This window comes from Rhinatrema bivittatum, chromosome 18, assembly GCF_901001135.1.
Source record: "Rhinatrema bivittatum chromosome 18, aRhiBiv1.1, whole genome shotgun sequence".
In the NCBI taxonomy this organism is placed as follows: Eukaryota; Metazoa; Chordata; class Amphibia; order Gymnophiona; family Rhinatrematidae; genus Rhinatrema; species Rhinatrema bivittatum.
The window spans coordinates 52,453,062-52,467,081 of NC_042632.1; the positions used below are offsets into that span (position 1 = coordinate 52,453,062).

General features: G+C 41.0%; 1 long non-coding RNA gene across 1 annotated transcript in view; it reads left to right on the plus strand.

Annotated features, from left to right (window-relative positions):
* The window catches only part of LOC115079882, a 100,736-nt gene extending 93,581 nt beyond the window's left edge, over positions 1-7,155 (plus strand). Inside the window, exon 4 of the long non-coding RNA XR_003853430.1 lies at positions 4,518-7,155. This is a non-coding gene — a long non-coding RNA (uncharacterized LOC115079882). The remainder of the gene's footprint in view (positions 1-4,517) is intronic.
* The last annotated feature ends 6,865 nt before the right edge of the window (positions 7,156-14,020 follow it).

Below are 14,020 nucleotides of genomic sequence, written 5' to 3' on the forward strand. Positions count from 1 at the left end.
TCTAGGTCTCAGTGAGCAGGTGGAAAGGATGAGACAGAAGTTAGAGGATGCAAATGAAGGACTGGGTGAACTGGCAGAGGTAGTGGCAAACTGGTGAGTCCTAGTGTGCCTGCAAGTATTTTCAGAATGGTACACGTGCATGCTTTATAAAATAGCTGCCTCCGTGTTTAAATCAAGGTTTTTAGGTGGACATTTATAATTTTATGCGCCTAAAATAAACATGGGTACCTTTATAAGTAGGTAGAGAAAGTAAGGATTTCTGGCTTTGGAAATAGACACGTTTACTACAACATACACACATGCTTTTGGGGCAGAAATGCATGGTATTTTATAAACTGCAGGAAAGTGTATAAAAATACTTGCATAAAACTCAGCATGTTCACTTGCACATGCAAATTAGGTACCATAGACAGTTTTGAAAGTTGAGCTGTGTGAGAGTAATTTTATAACTAGGCGCGGTCTGGTAATGTCTGCGTGCACCTTTTTTTTTTTATCACGCAGGCGTTACCCCAAATTTTCAAAGCAAACTTATGCACATATATTCTCTTTGAAAATTCACGGCCTGGTACGTGCAGAGATGAACTTTCGCAAAGTTACACGTCCGAGGAGTGCATAGCTTGTGCAGGTTAACTCAAGAATACTTTTTAAAATAAAAAAAGCATGCATGGAAGTTCCAACTCCTCCCTCCCCCCTGATCCCCCCAGTCTGCTTAAAAGCAAAAAACTAATTCCCCCCCCCCACCACCACCACCACCTTTATTTCAAAAGTTACGCCTGCCGGACCGGCTGCCAGTGCACCATGTTCCGGTCCGGGAGCTGGTCCGGAGGCCGCGGCCACACCCCCAGAACGCCCCCGATGACGCGCCGACCGCGACACGCCCCCTGACCTGCGTCCCGGGGCTTTGCGCACGCCGGCAGCCTAGGCTCGGCGCGTGCAGGGGGAGCTTGGGGCAGGTTTTCGGGGGGTACGCGCGTCTTATGTGCGTACCCCTTTGAAAATCTGCCCCAAAAGTTGCTAAAGCCCTAGCCTAGATACGCGTGGGACATTTTATTTTTTATTTATAGGTTTTTATATACCGCAGTATGGGCAGAGGACTGACCGTCAAAGCGGTTTACAATGTAACATACGTAATAAAACAAATTACATCACAATCAATACGTTAAAAACATCAGTTTAAATTATCACATAAAAACATATTAGATTAAAATGTTATCTTTAAGAATGTGCATATTGGTCTGTTAACTGATTTTGTATGCTAAGGTAAAATTGCAGTGTTTGGGTAATTGCCAGGTTCTTGTGGCCTGGATTGGCCTCTGTTGGAAACAGGATGCTGGGCTCGATGGACCCTTGGTCTGACCCAGCATGGCAACTTCTTATGTTCTTATCTTCAATCGCACACCAATATGCACATTTATGGGCGCATGTGTGTGCCTTTTAAAATTAGCCAGTATGGGCCGAGTCACTGCATTAGGGATGTGTAGGCAAAAGACCTTTGGTTTGGTTTGTTAAATTTGTTTTCAGCCTATTTATTTGGCCAAATTCAGGGCCTGATTTACTAAGCATTTTTCCCTTAGAGACAAAATGGGAGAAATGCCTTGGTAAATCACGCCCTTAGTTTTAAGGGGGATTTGTCTGGGGTGGAGGGGCGATTCCAGATTTTTCATTTTGGCAAACAATGGGGTAGATTTTCAAAAGGTTATGCGCTTAATATATGCGCGTAACCCTTTAAAAACCCCTCCTGCGCGCGCTGAAACTATTTTGCATAGGCCCGGCGGCGCGCGCCAGCCCCAGGATGCGTGTATGTCCCGGGGATTTGAAAAAGGGGCAGGGCGGGGGCGTGGCGCAGGCCCGGGGGCAGGACCGAGGCCTCCGGCACAGCGGCTGTGCCAGGGGATGGCGCGCCGGCAGCTGGCCGGCGCGCGCAAGATACACCTGCCAGAGGCAGGCGTAAAATGTGAAATAAGGGTGGGGGGAATTTAGGTAGGGCTGGGGGGTGGGTTATAAAATTGGGTGTACATTTGTGCGCGCCGGGTAGCACGCACAAATGTACCCCGTGCGCGCGCCGATTCGAAAATCTGCCCCAGCGTGTGTTATGTGCTGAGCCAAAACATCTTAAAACATTTGTTTTTTTTCTGAGGCATTTTTGATTCATTTCAGATTTAGCAAAATGAACTGAAAATGGCCTCATTCAGTTTGGAATGCACATTCGCTTGAAACAAATGCAAATCCCTGGTACTATGCATATGAAAACTTTTGATTAGCAAACCAGTCACTAGCCTAATGAGAAGCAGAGCGTGCACACAGTATAAAACCTGCACTGATGGGAGCCAAGCCCAAAATCACCCATGCTAACCAGCTCAAAGTAGAAGGGTGACTACTCCCCTCCCCTCAGTGACACAAGGAATAGGATCTCCCACCCCCTCCTGGCCCCTCAACATCCCCATCCCCTGAAAGAAAAATGGCCGCCGCAGTCTCTATCCAATTCCCCCAAAAAAGAAAGATGGTCCATTTCTTGCCCCTCCTGACATCCCAACTCTCTCTCATATTTCCCAGTCCCCATCTCTGCTAGCTTTCCCTCTCATTTCTCCCTCTAGCTTCTTCCTTTTACCCCCTTATCCCACCTTTCTTCATCCCAGAATACCCTGGTGGCAGTAGCAGGAGGAAGCCTGGCCCCAGCATCTGCTACAGGAGGCAGAATCCCTCTCCTACCCCTGGCAGGGGCTCCAACCTAGTGGCAGCTGCTGCAGGAGGCCTTTCTTGCAGTGGCAGCAAGGAAACAGTTCAAGCAGATGTAAGAACATAAAAACATAAGAACCTGCCATACTGGGTCAGACCAAGGGTCCATCAAGCCCAGCATCCTGTTTCCAACAGTGGCCAATCCAGGTCATAAGAACCTGGCAAGTACCCAAAAACTAAGTCTATTCCATGTAACCATTGCTAATGGCAGTGGCTATTCTGTAAGTGAACTTAATAGCAGGTAATGGACTTCTCCTCCAAGAACTTATCCAATCCTTTTTTAAACACAGCTATACTAACTGCACGAACCACATCCTCTGGCAACAAATTCCAGAGTTTAATTGTGCGTTGAGTAAAAAAGAACTTTCTCCGATTAGTTTTAAATGTGCCCCATGCTAACTTCATGGAGTGTCCCCTAGTCCTTCTATTATCTGAAAGAGTAAATAACCGATTCACATCTACCCGTTCTAGACCTCTCATGATTTTAAACACCTCTATCATATCCCCCCTCAGCCGTCTCTTCTCCAAGCTGAAAAGTCCTAACCTCTTTAGTCTTTCCTCACAGGGGAGTTGTTCCATTCCCCTTATCATTTTGGTAGCCCTTCTCTGTACACATGAGGAGGAGAAGCTTGCTGTCCCCACGGCTTCTCCTCCTCATTTGTACTTCCTTTTTAGAACGGGAGGGGGTATCCATGGAAATAGCCACTGCCTTTTGAGGGGGAAAAGGAGAGATGGTATGTGGATGGCCACACCAGGGCCCAGGCTCCCTGAAGGCCATGATGATGGCTGCTACTCCTCCATGCCTGCTATTACTTGCCCCAGTAGTGGGATGAGGCACAGACCTGAAATCAGAGGTTGGGATTGTGGTTGACCTGCCTGGTTATGGAACGAATGTACAAATGTAGCAACAGAACTGCCGACAACTGCCTCTCCTCCTCCTCCCTTGGATGTTATGCAGGAGAAAGAAAAGCATAAGAGCACTGAATCCTCATGAAATAAGGCACAATTCAGATGGTAATTTTCCATTTGCTTTAGTGCAGGAGAAGTACAATAGCAAGGCAAAAACTATTCTTAAGCCAGAAATAAGCCTAACCCCGTGTAGTAACAAGAAGATCCATTGAATATTGTGAAGGTTTCACATAGAAGTGTTAAGTAAAAGTTTATCTAGACATGAACTGATAATGAAGGTGCTCCCTGGCTGTTTCTTCTGACCTACTTAGATGTAGTCTTACCATCTTTGTCATGCAAGGTGATTCTATTAGTCCTGTTAGTACTTCCTCACTCCCAAGAGTCCTATTGCCAACACTGTAGACTTGGAATAGCAAACACCTCCCTATCAAAACTTCCTGCATGCTCTACTGACATTTTGAGATAAACAGCAAAGCACTAGGCAGTCAGCTAATTTCTCTACCAACATGCCTTGAATTTTGATTGCAACTGACTTTTAATGTGTCTGTCCTCCATACTAGCAGTGAGCCTCTCTAGACATGAAACACTGCTAATAAAAAAGATGTTACACTTTGCATGTCAACCACCAGGAGAGAGGGGTTACGGAAAATCACAGCACATGTAAAAAAAAAAAAAATCCTATTAACTCCAATAGCATTTTGAAGCCCTAATTTAGAGCTGTGATGGAAACTCATTCTCCAAACTGATTACAGTTTTTGGAATAGTTTTACCCCTGAGGATCTAAAGATTGCATTTGCTTGAGCTTGGCAAGCCATTAGGCTCACAAAAATGATGGAAGTGAAAATCTCACCAATGCATATGAATTTTTCCAGCATTTTTCAGCTGTGCCCTATAGAAGATGACCTTCATGATTCTGCTGATCTCTTGCATCGCAAATGATCATTGGCAGCCCAAAGCTGTAATAGCAGCCAGATCAAAGAAACTGAATATCAGTGAGGAGGATTCCCCCCAGAGGACACTATGTAACTGCAAGACAGTGGAGAGAATGAGGCTAGCTGGTGACAGGGCATTGATTATTTATTGTTTTGTTGTATACTCTTGCATAGATTGATTTATTTGTCATTATTTATTGAATTCTGTATTATCTGTGTATTTTATGAATTTGTTGTAAGCCACCTTGTACATTCTCTTGGGATTGATAAGGCGGAGTATAAATGCACATAATATAACAAAAAGTCCCCCCACTTGCAGGACACAGGTTTACATCAAGGGGGACCCTCCCCCCTCTACACACACACACACATACTCACGCACACACCCCAGTACAGCAACAACACCAATAGCTATATTGATGGTTGATTTTAGTACTTGGTAAAAAAAAACAAAACGGTTGCTCTGCCCCAGCCTTTTCCAATGCTAGCTGAAAATAATTTAACTAAAAATGTGTGGCAGGCTTAGCAGGCCTAGTGTATTTGCTAACTTATAATTGCAAACTGCCATGGCAGCAGAGGGGGGATCAATTAACCAGGGTTGCGTAGATGGCGCCAGCTCCTCGTTGTTGAGGAAGGCCAGCCAGCTCAAAGCAGGTGTCAGCAACAACAGGAAGGAGGCAGCCCATGGAAGTAGTAAAACGGGGCCTGGCAAAAGAAGCCAGGCCTCACCAGCGTCTCTCAATTGGCACCCTGACAGCTTTCACATCCTGGGAGCATTGAGCAGGTCCTGAATCTGATGACATGGCATCAGAAATCAGCTCTCACAAGAGCCAGCAGCAAAGTAGAAGCCTGCAGACCCAGCCAGAAGATGGCAGCTGAAGGTGGCAGCTTGTGGTTCAATGAAACGATGCCATAGTCACAGTAAAAAGGACAACTGGCAGGGTCCGCTGTATGCTGGTAATGCTTCTATTTAGGGATGTGTATTCCTTTCAAATGAATGTGTATTTCATAATGACTAAGTCAATTTTCAGTTTGTTGTGAATGTAACAAACCAAAACTCAACTCAATGTCCTCAGTGATGGCTGCAGTGTCCTAGTCAGGTATACACCTTTTCTCCCAACTGTCTTTCAGTACTAGCACTTGTCCTTTATAAGTTAAAGATATCACCTCCATGCTATCTATCCTAGGAGGTATGGAGTGGAGACTGAGGTTTCAGAGCTGTGAAAGCAACCATTCTTATTGATGTGCTGTGCTGGTCATAAGGGATTGAGTACAATTATGTCAACCTTTCCAAACTTTTATAGAGCAACTTTATCATAGATATTAGTCTTTAGTAGATATTACAGATGTCCATGTATCATTTGTTTATCCATTTTTTCTAGTGACTCCTGTGCAGTAAAGGTCAATCATTTTTCAGAAGTCATTCAAAGAAATCAATGTGGTGACTGAAGTGTGTACATTTTTAATCACTTGTCCTTAGGTCAGAGCTTTTGTATTTCACTTCCTCTGTTTAACTCCAGATATTAATGATGTCAAGAGAGCAACTCTGTATTTTAGAAAAAATATAATGAGAATTGTGCATATTGTAATTAAATTGATAATGTATTATTTGTTTCTGAGAAAAGGAATGCTCTAAAAACTTTCATAAAGGGGGTAAGAGTGTGCTTAGACTTTTTCTCATTTTGTGTTTTGGGGTTTTTTTTTCATTTTGTTTATCATTTTTTTATTTTGTTTATTTAAAATGAAATAAATGAAACGGCAAATGAAATTTTAAAAAAATGTCTGAACCCAATTGGAAGGGGAAAAAACCCTCCCAGGCCTTCCCTCTGAACCCTCACCATTCTCTCCACGGGGCAGAAGCAATCCTTGGCTGCCCCCGTCCTGCTGGAGGTGCACTCAGAAATGATACTGGCAGATGGAGGCCAGCACCATTGGTAATTTCTTCAGTACAAAGTGATGCTGGCCTGGGTCCGCGCCTGCGTTGGGCTCGGTCTGATGGCCTCCAGCGGGGTGGGAGCGAGGGGGATCGCCTCTGTCCCATGAAAAATAGGAAAATAAATTATGGTGAGAGGGTTCGGGGAAGGGAGGAGGGATTGTAAGGGAGGCCCAGGAGAGGTTCCTGTTGGTGAAGGCATTTTGAAATTAAACAAAGGAAAAATTAATAAAATCACGTTTGTTTTTCTTTCAACTTGTTTTTTTAAATGAAATGAAATGAAATGGGAAATGTTAAAATTTCCATTTTCATTCCAAACAAATACAAATTCCTGTAAGAGAAATTTTACAGGGCCTCTGAGCTGCGTTTTATTTTTTAATTATAGAATGTAATTAATTATATTCACTAAAACTGATGAACAACATTTGTCAGAAGCTTTCCTAACTGTAAGTAAATTGATCCCTGTGATAGGAAAATGATGTTGTATGTGCTGTACTTTTTTGTGTTTTGTTTTATTTGTATTTTAATATTGTCGTGATTGTATGTTTTTATTCTTATATGTTATGTGTGTGTATAACTGGAATCTGCTGTGAACCTTGGAATATGCGAAATATACCAATTCTTTTAAATAAATAAAACCCCTCATTATCATTGAAGGCTTGTTCACTATAACTGCTCATTATAATCTACTTATGTTTTAAAACAGAGGACTATGTTTTACTATCTTGCTTTCTGCATTGGTTATCATTTAGCTTGCGAAGAAACAGTAGATAAAATATTTTTATATTTATATTTCTTTTACAAATGGTTTACACTTTGATGAATTTCAATATTTTAGGCAGGGACAGACATAAAAAAATGTACATTTTGTCATCCAGGAATTTAAAAATAGTTTACCAAATACAGAAGAAAGTGTGGAAAAACTGTCATTTCATCCTAGGGAGACTGTCACATAAAATAACAATGGAAGCTTATTTCTTGTTGCAGAACTCTGGACTTGGTTGTAGCAAAGCTTGTTAACTCCCAAGACATTTTTTGGTAGAGTCTGAAATGTCATTTAGTTCTAATAAAAATGTTCAACTTCAAGCAGTCAGGGAAGGGAATGCCAGAGTGACCCCTGGTCATTTTATTCTGAGCTGCCAACAGCATGCCCCCAACACTATGTAAACCCCGACCTATTGGAGGGATCGCATAAATAACCCCACCTCTCAGCTGTGTGATTAGAATAGGCGTGTTTAACATGCCTACACAACTAAAGGTTCTCCGATGGATGGAAAGAGAGGCTGGAGCAAAAAATAAAACACTCTATTACTATTGCAAGTAATGCAAACAAACTCAGTGCATGCACATTTATTTATTAATAATAATAATAATAATAATAATTTATTTAGATTCTGGCTTTCATGACAGTTCAAAGCAGATTACATTCAGGAACTGTACATTTACCCCTAGATTAATCAAAATGCTATTAAAAAAGGGGGCGTGTTTATGATAATTTTAGAATTTCCGCATCCTGCGCTTTGTGAGGTGTGTTAAAGTTTTCACTGCAGGCTATTACTAATGGAGAGAGAGAGAGACTCTTTATAAGGCGTTCTTAGTAGTAAACTATTTACATCACTATAGGAGGGCCAGCTAATAACTTGAGGTGAGGATTTGATGGTGGTTTAGGTTTTTGCAGCCAGTTTGACATGCAGAGTGAGACGTACGAACAGCACAGTACACCTCGGGGAAGATTTGACATCATTTGGAGTGAAAAAAGTCTCACAAAGATGAGATTTCTACAATGTTCTCTCGCCCTAGCTTGATGGACTGTATAACAGGGTACTATCAAACTGGCCCCAAAACCCTAAACCACCACCAAAACCTCACCTCGACTTATTAGCTGGCCTTTCTATAGTGATATAAATAGTTGAATACTGTGAAGGCCTCCCCAGAGGCTCTCTCGCTCTCTCCCCCAAGTCCAGAAATTGCCAAAATGCAATGAAAGTGCCCTTCATTTTAATTAATCCTGCCCAAACCCCTCCCCAATCCCGTCCCTGTGAAAAATTTGCATTTGTTGCAATGCGATACCATTAGTATTGCATGCGTTATGGTGTCAACACATGCGTTAAGGCATTATCGTGGGCTTTAACGCCATAACGCATTTTGATGAATGGCCCTATTAGATTCTTATATTCTATAGGGCACAGAAGCATATGGAATTATAGAAGAATATTTTAGCATTGGAAACTTAAGAAAATTAGCTATTTGCATTTTATGACAGCAAATAAGTAACCCTGCCCTATATCTTAGTTCAGTTCAGCAAATTTAAAAAAATAAATTTTCAACATTCCCATTTAAATTCTAGCCAGAATATTAGCTTAAGTTCTTAGTTTAATATCCCATGAATGTTGAATAGTTTAGACAAACTTCTCTGCAGTCCAGATGGTTGATGAAGCAGTCGCTGAGACTTGGAAAATCTGCAATTGTTTCCAGCACTCTCATAGGTCCAGGGATCTTCTTCATAATAACATAAAAATCCCCTCTCTTTTCTGAATAAATTCACAGCTAATCTGCTGAAAATTTCCTCCAATTTATCCTAATTCTAGTAGCATGCAGATACTATTCTTAATACTGTTCATCTAGCTTGAAATAATACAAAATCCAGGAATATCTAAAAAAAAATCACCTTTTCCCTGGCTACAAAATAACAAACAGCTGTGGGTCTCAGTACAACTGGATAAGAAATTTTCTTAGGATAATAATTACAAAAGAACTTCCAGCTACTAGAAACTGCTTTTCCTTTATTATGAGCAGCAATCTGGAAGTTGCAAGCAAGGTCTCACCTCAAGACTACATCCCTGTATCATGTATGCTTAGGTTATAAAATAAGCGTAAACCTACCCTGCAACATTCATACATATATATAAGTAAGCCAGTTATATATTTTTTTTAAAGCGCTACTTATTTGGCATGAATTAAAAGACAGAAATGTGTGCAGGTGGATTTCCTGGGTTAATTTTCAAAGTGAATGCACATAAGTTCACTTTGAAAATTGCCATAAGTTCCATGAGTAATTAACTTTGCAGCAGTGGGCAATTGCAAAACTACCCCTTTATGAAAATAATGCGGCTAAAAATAGCAATGGAATTCAAGAAAGCACTGAGACAAGCACAGATGATCCATAAAGACAAGGAAGTGAAGGTAAAGCCAGAAATCAAGCATGTTTATGGTATTATAGAAGGTAGAGAAAATAGACAGATTGGATGTGGTCTTTTCCCACCCTCATGTTCTTTGTTTCTATTTGTCAGTGTCTTATCTGCCAGTAATAATGGCATCCCTATCGAGCAATGTGGCCAGAGGAGGTGCCTTATAAAACAATTTCTTTCTTGGGGGTTTGCTTGGGTGTTTGTTTCTTTTTTATTTTTATTTGCTTCATTTCATTTCCTTATGTTTTATTTTTGTAAATAGCATACATGATAAAATGTTTTATTGTGTGCTATTTGTAATCGGTCCATGCTCTATTTAAAAAAAAAAAAAAAAATTAATTGAAAAAAAATTTTTTTTCGTCGGAGGAGGGTTATATCATTTCATTTTTTTTTTTAATTAAACAATTGAAGAAATATTGCTGTTGTTTCTTATGTCATTTTATATGACTGCACATACCTCCTAAATATGAGCGATGCAAGTACATCCAGTACACATCTCTTTCAGTGCAGTGGCTAAAGCCAGAACTTGGGAACCTGCAAATCGTAGCTTCTGCTTACCATGTAGAGAATTTTCAGTAAAGACACTTTCTGAAAATATATCAAAAGCTGCTTGCGGCTGTTGCCTCACTAATTTAAAGCCATGCTGTCTGATTCACCATAGTGTTATTCCGTTAAACACCAACAACACACGTGTGCATCTGTCCTCCTTACAAAGGCAGACATCATTAAGATGAAACAGAACAGCTTCGGGACTCTCATGTTGTAGGTCAGACAGAAGAACTCAGGCCCTAATTACAGAAAGTCGATGGCCTAGATTCATGCATTCTGGCATCTGTGATGTGTTGCTGTTGCCTTGAAAGAACAGTGTTGACAAGCTAGCTGCACACTTAGAATGCCACTCAATTACAGAAAATAAAGTTGCACAGCCCAGATGTTGAATTTTCTGCTGATGAAAGCTCAAAGACTTTTGAAGATTATTGTTGGTTTCAACAGCAACTGGTCTGGTATATTTTATGTGAAACTAATTCGAAGATTAGTTTTGTGAGCTACGGGAAGAGCTGAAACATGGAATCTACACACGAGCTTTGGGCACTATATCCAAAAGCGTGTTACCATAGATACAGAACAGAAGTACTATATTCAATGAACTGGAGCTTTCAGGAATTAAGTGTACATTGAAAAATGGGATTTTACCTCATTGCACACACCGAGTAATAACATATTATTACCTTGTCCTGCTCGTGTGCTGTAGCCACTCCGCCAAAGAAACCCAGATATTTGAAAAGATTTTTATATTTATATGACTTACTGTGATTTTCCTGATTGAGGTATAACATGTACAGCGGCTGGCCAGCACCATTTTGACTCAGGTGACACAGGGCCACCACATTTTTAAAGGTATGCCTGAGGGGGTGGGCTAGGATGGGTCAGGTGGTCCAGGTGAGTTTTGAGGCCACAGGATTACAGTAAGGTCATCTCTAGAGGCAGCGGGGGGGAGAGGGAGAGAAGGGAATCTCACAACAAAATCCCTGGGGAGTTACAAAATGTTCAGAGGGGGTGATTCAAACCATTATAGACCTTTAACGATACGGCAGCCCCAAGCGAAGGGCATTTGGGTCCTGCTAACCCACAGTATTTTTTTCACATGTTATTTTATCGCTGGGGAAAATATTCTGTAGTTTCCTAAGCTGCGGTATTGAGTGAAAGGGGCCGGAGTGATGAACATGGTGCCAGCTGGTCCTGAGGCTGACACCATCGGGTTGTAGGGAGCTAGGGCCACACAGAGATATCTCCATAGAACAAAATGGCACTGGTCGCAGAAACCTGGCAGGGCAGAAGCAACTGAGATAAAAAGTTGGGGAGGGTCAGGAGAATCCCAGGGGGGGGGGCAATTTGGGGGGCTTTGACCGCAGCAGTGGCAGAGAGGAAGGGGGCAAAGCAAATCTAGCATTTTTTATTTTTATTTTGTTTTTCAGTTTTTCTTTTTTCAGTTTATTGTTTTTTTTGCTTTTTTTTTATTTTAAAAAGACAAAACAAAGTGAACCAAACAAATAAAACAAAAAAAGAAATAAGTTCACTCTCCTAATGACCACTTAGTGATGCATACTGTTAACCCATTATGTTCCAGGATCCTATCTTAAAAAATTTGGGACATAATGGGTTAATGTAGCTTATTTGCCAGAGTATTTTCTCATCCTCTATCTCACTAAACTTCTTCTCAATATGTTTGTCTTGAAAAACAAAAAAAGTGAAAAATTAAGGATTGTGGAGAAGGCTGGGTGTTGCATTAAGTATGGTAGATGTAGAGAACCAATGAGGAAGACACTTAAGACGGAATTGAATAAGGAATAATATCCGACGGCTGGCACTTGAGATCTACCCTTAGCAGTGTGGACAGAAATAACCAGGCAGACTGGGATTGGCCGGTTGGTCTTTTCCTGCCATTTTCTACTAAGTTACTATGAAAGCACATGTCATAAACCAAGCATGGATTACAGAATTATGTGCTCAAGGCACAGTAGGTATTTTAAACAATACTTCAAACGCTTCTTCTTTGGTTGCTGGTTGCTAGCATTGATTTCCATTGTGACTATTTTTCTTCTGTGTTCGAAATGTTCAGCTTTACTGCTGAGTGCTGAAGTTTCCAGGATATGTTTTGCTATCTTACTATAAAGGACCCTCATCAGGGTTTGGAATTCTTCAAGCGCGGTTTATGTGCTTGTCAATTACTGTTTATCTTAATGTTCTTATAACCGTTAATTGATTCTCTCAGTTTGAGAGACAACTTTAATCAATTGTCTTTCTATCTAAGGCAATTTCCCAATTGTTAGTAGAAGGCACAATGGATCAGTCATCCAATTGGTTTGTATGGCTGACTGAACATTTTGATATGAAAAGACAAAATGTACAATTTTAACCTGTAAGGACTCAGAAAACTTAATGATTGTTTTATTTTGGATCCTAAAGTGCAACCTATTAAAATGTTGCACATTTGCATAGGCAGTCTATAGATATCTGCAGACATTTTTATTGGTTGACATGGTCATTGCCCATGGTAGTTTGCATGGTATCATACGGAATATCTTTCAACTTGAGCTACTGATCATCAGATTACATCATAAGACATGCCAACTCTTTCTTAAATGTAATCTGTCACTATCCGTATTTATGCCTTCAGAATTAGATAGTTCATGATGAAAGCAAAATATACAGCATGCATTCTCATAGGGCCTTACTTTCAAAAACATTTACATGCTTAAAACTGGGTTTTACATGTGGAAATACATTTTAGTCATGTGTGCTTTTGGCAATTGCTACAATATATGCTGTTGAAGTGTCAATAGATTCTCCCTGCATTAAGTACACTTAACGTGAGTAAATGGCTTTTGAAAACTACGAAATAATATGTTGCATTTGCATACGTAACACCTTTGAACATTCACCTGATAGGGAGATAAATACTTGCCTATTCCTGGGAACATATTATATTGTATTATGAAATAAAGAGTCTCGCTCACGTTCTTTCTCCTATATTTGTAGATATTCACAAACTGAGGCAAGTTTTCCAGTCTGATACGTGTTTAGACACCAATATTTGCAGAGTCTTAATACAAGTCAGATATATACTTTGAAGACAATTTTCAAAGGAATTTATCTGGGTAACTGAATAGTTGCTTGGTTCGATTGCCCTGGTTGAGTGGGTAAACGCACGCACCAGCCTTTCACAGTGTATGGAATTCAGCCTGATTTAAACAGAACTGTTGCCAGGTTTGTGTTTAGGTCAGGGGGAGAAGGTAAACATTACAACATGTGCACATTTGGATGAGTTTTACCCCTCTTTCACCACCCACAGAAATAGGAAGAGTCATGGTGCGGCTTGGAAAAGGAAACTATCCACATCATTTTCTTTAACAATTAACTCGGGGGGGGGGGGGGGGGGGGAGCAGGGTTGATATTTGGCCACTACAGCCCACAAAATGTTTGTCAGCTTACCCTGCTAACTTTGGCTGGGATATTCAGGGGCAAACAAATCTCGCAGAATGTACCAGGAGAGAGCTAAACGGACCCAGATAACTTTCCACCTGTTCTCCACCATGACCAGACTGAATATCAGTGCTACCTGGCTAAGTCCAAGTCCCATCCCCAGAATGCACCCATGCTACCTCTCTTTATATCAGGGTAAATTTTAGCTGGATAATGATGGGAGGGGGAGATGTTTAAAAGCCTTTTGAACTAGGGGTCATGATTTGAAGCTCCAGGGAGGAAGACTCAGAACCAATGTCAGGAAGTATTTCTTCACGGTGAGGGTGGTGGATGCCTGG